Source organism: Oryctolagus cuniculus, chromosome 2 (genome assembly GCF_964237555.1).
Source record: "Oryctolagus cuniculus chromosome 2, mOryCun1.1, whole genome shotgun sequence".
NCBI classification, from domain to species: domain Eukaryota; kingdom Metazoa; phylum Chordata; class Mammalia; order Lagomorpha; family Leporidae; genus Oryctolagus; species Oryctolagus cuniculus.
Genome location: NC_091433.1, coordinates 27,827,096 through 27,831,208, shown reverse-complemented (window position 1 = coordinate 27,831,208; position 4,113 = coordinate 27,827,096). Strand labels below are relative to the sequence as shown.

General features: G+C 31.6%; 1 non-coding gene across 1 annotated transcript; it reads left to right on the top strand.

Annotated features, from left to right (window-relative positions):
• The first annotated feature begins 861 nt into the window (after window positions 1-861).
• Window positions 862-991, top strand: LOC127490441 (small nucleolar RNA SNORA72). The gene has a single exon (XR_007918391.1). It is a non-coding gene; the product is annotated as a small nucleolar RNA SNORA72 (small nucleolar RNA).
• The last annotated feature ends 3,122 nt before the right edge of the window (window positions 992-4,113 follow it).

The window sequence follows — 4,113 nt, the reverse complement described above, 5'->3', positions numbered from 1 at the left end:
TCAGAATTTTTTTTCATTAGCTACTGTTACTCTATTTCCACAGTAAAACTAAATTGTTTTTGGTAAGTGTTCAAAGGAATGATTATAGAATAATTTATTCATTGATGTATTGAACCCCTTGGCTGTCCAAAATCTTGCTGTAGACAAGATTTTGAAGTTTGTTGCAAAGTCTATTTTGTCACCTCCTGTTCAGGAAGAATGAGTTCAGACAAACTCCTGAATAGACCTTGGGGGAAATTTGAAGGAAAATACTAACAAAAGAATCTGGACAGGTTCAGCTTCTTTCTCTGGTGGCATGCGGTTTTCTGTTAAGGGCAGCAATCATGTTCTGAAGGCAAACACATAGAAACCTCCAGAAAAAAGCAAACAGACTTGTTCTACACAAAGTTCTCAAAGAAGACTGATCTCTGATCTCACTGCTAAATATCAGCTATGACCTGAATGATCCTAAATGTCACAGTCTAAAAAATACTTTCCTTTGATCTATGTTGGTATTAGTTAGTCTTACTAATTTCTTCCTGTGCCCAAGTTATAAATTAAATGCTTATGTATATTCTGAAGTTGGCAGAATTATAAATAAAGAATACCAGTTAGTTGTTTTTTAGCTTAGGGGTAATCATGAAGGATATTGAAGGCAAAGGGGAAGTAATATATTTTTGATAACACACATATCAATATTATTGAATTGTTTACTAATGACTTTTAAAATTTACCCTATATGAGTAAAGTTGGACATTTTTCCTGGAATTATTTGTGTAGCCCATGTTATTTTCCTATGATCTTTTCACTGTTTATTTGTTGAACCCTCTCTGTAGTGGAGCCGATACACCTTCGACATGTAAAATAAAAACATGTTATCTCTTGCAAATATGCTCTCTGTTCTGATTTTGTAATAATCAGGACAGGCTGAACGTTTGCTATATTGACTATGTATGTGTCCCCAATTCTAGTTCTTTCCCTATGTCTGTTTTCATCAATGCTGGTGTGAAAGCAGTTAAAGAAAACAATGTTGTCTCATTGTAAAATAAATAAAGGTGAGTGAAGTAAAAGAAGCATACTTTTAGCATGCCTGTCCATGGTTATATCTCTTACTGACTTTAAGGATTCCAGGGAAAATGTGTTTAGATAGAGATGATTTTGCAAAGGCACCACTGCCTTTACATCTCCAAGGGACACAAGGTGGAGGCATGAAGCACCCTTGCTCTTCGTATATTATGTAAAGTACAGATTAAGAAGTGGTCCATGCCTACAGAGGGAAGGAGGACAAACACCACTGATATTTACTTTGCTTCAACTTGACTCTTATTACTCTTAAAAATACACTGGGTCATAGGTAGGATAAGAAAATGATCTGGAATAATAAACGATAGTGCTTAAGTTTAGGGAGAAAGTGTCCTGGTAATTTGTCATCTGTATTTATAGTTTTATATGAACAGGTATTTCTTACAAGAGAAATTATAAAATGGAAGTATTTATGAAAAGCCTGAATTCATTATTTTTAATTCAAGTTTTTAAATGAGATACAAAGGTTAGTAATTGCCATTAGATTCTATTTTAGCATAGTGAACATTTTGGAACAGCATTTATTTGTTAACATAGAAAAATAACTGAAAATAGGTATCTTTGATTCCTTTAATGAATTCATTCTCACACCCCTGCTACATAAAACCAACACATTACAATTCTGTATTGTTAACTGCTTCTTATCAGCTTGGCCACACATCAGAATGAAAATAATGTGTCTTTTCCCCCCCAGGTACATCTGATACATTAACTATTTTAATAGAAACTAGTATAGTTATATATTTAATTTTAATTATAATTATAATATTATTATGATGGGAGATTTCATGTCCCAGTATGATTATAAATACACAATTATATTCACATTCTTATATTTACCTTTGGAATTTGATGGTGTAATACATTTTTCTACAATGTGGAATTTATCTCTTTCAAAATATCTGAATAAAACAATGAAATGATATAATTTATATTTATTTGTCCAGTTTTCGTAGACAGGCAGGATAACTCTATCCTATTACTTTAGCTACGTATTTACTCATTCAGTGAAATACATGGTTTATTCATTTGCAACACAAACATATGTAATACATGTTTTTCTAAATTTATTTCCCAGAAATAGATATTTCTAAATTTAGTGGTGGAACAGTCCTATTTTGAGATAAAAAAAACAATGTTTGAGAAAAAAAAATGCTGTTCTGTCTTCTATCAGTATTTGTATGTCTATTTTCTTCCTTTTCTTTTTTGTTCCCATTGATTACCTGTGAACGATTCTGATTTGGATTACAAGACAAACTTAAGAAAATGGCTATTACCTTCAGAGTAAGCTTCAATGTTATAGTTTTCTTTTTTAATATTAAGATAACATATTTCATGTATTTCATAGGTACAGTTCTTAGAAAATAACCATATTTCCTTTCCTCCCTCCTTCCAATCCTCCCTCCTTCCCTTCCTTCCTTTTTTATTTTCTTTAAATTTTGCAAAGCATACTTTCAATCACTCCATAATAACAGGCTTAATTCACCATTAACCATAATATTCAACAAATAAAAACTAGGAAGAGCACCATTCCACAAGAGTATAAACAAGGGCTAAAAACAAATATCATAGCTTCATTTATTTTGAAATGTACACTTTTAATTTTACTTTCATTTTGGAGAGAGAGAGAGAGAAAAAAAAAAGCAAGGGAAAGAAATGGGAAGGGAAGGCCGGGGAGGGAAGGGAGAGGATGGGAAAGGAAGGGAAGAGGAGAGAAAGGAATAATGATCTTCCCTCAGATGGCTCACTCACCGAAGGCCTGCAACAACCAAGGATGGCCAGGATCATGGGACACAGGCATTTCAAGGGGGTCTTAATGGCTCTGTCAATGCCCACCCTGCAGTTGTTTTCACAATGAGCAATGGACAGAGTAAATTAGTAAAACCTGAAGGAATAGAGTATTCTAGATGACTTTGTTTTACCTAGTTATGAATTATAAGTACAATCTTCCAAGAGTGAAAATGTTTACTTTCATGTTTTGTGTGGTAATTTTGAACATAGAATATTATACTTTCATCATAACAGTGTTAAAATAATTGAATACATTAAAATAAATACCTCATTTCTAAATGCTCAATAGAGCAAATAAGATATAACTTTTCATATTCTAAAGAGTAACTTAAGAATTAATTCATATGAATGATTTTATTGTGTTTATAAAAAATAAATTTGAACACAACAGTAATTTTGAATATAACTTGATGACTTCAGCCAAATAGAAAATATTCAATTAATTATTTACTCATTCATTATGTATAATATATATTATAATATATATATATATTAATATATATATGTACACTGATGTAGTCAGTTGCTTTTTAAGAATGGAGCATCCAGGCCATATTTTGGTGGAGAATTACTCAGATTCAATGTGTGAAATACTAAGATTCTATAAATTGCTTCATAGGTTTTGTGTGAATTCAATGAAATAATTTTTATAAAAACTTCAATACATGCTTTTAGGAGTATATACTTAGCAAATATTAACAATTATTCTGATAAACATCTATGCATTCTATATTCTTACTTTATTTTCTCCTTATCATTTCTTATTACTTGGACTATTTTTATTTATATATTGGGATACATTTATTATATTGGGATACATTTTATTTATTGGGATTTATTTTATATTGGGATACATTTATTTATTTGTATTTTCTGTCATCTCAATCAGGACAACATCAATTTTTAAGGGGAAGATACTTGCAATTTAAATTATTTCATACCCTTATTCAACATACACGCAATACATAAATCTTTAGTATCATTTTACACATTATTAAGCCAGGAGTATTGGGACAGGCATTTAGTCTGTCATTTAAAATGTTAGTTAAAACACCTGCATTTCCTGTAGAAGTGTCTGGGATTGATGCCAATTACATCTCCTGACTCCAGCTTCCTGCTAATGTAAATCATGGGAAGCTGCCGGTGACTGGTCACTTGATTGAGTCCCTTTTTACCCACATGGAGAACCTGGATTGTGTTTTTAGTGTCTGATTTCAGCCTGGCCTAGCCATATCCATTATAATCATTTGGGGGAGTGAA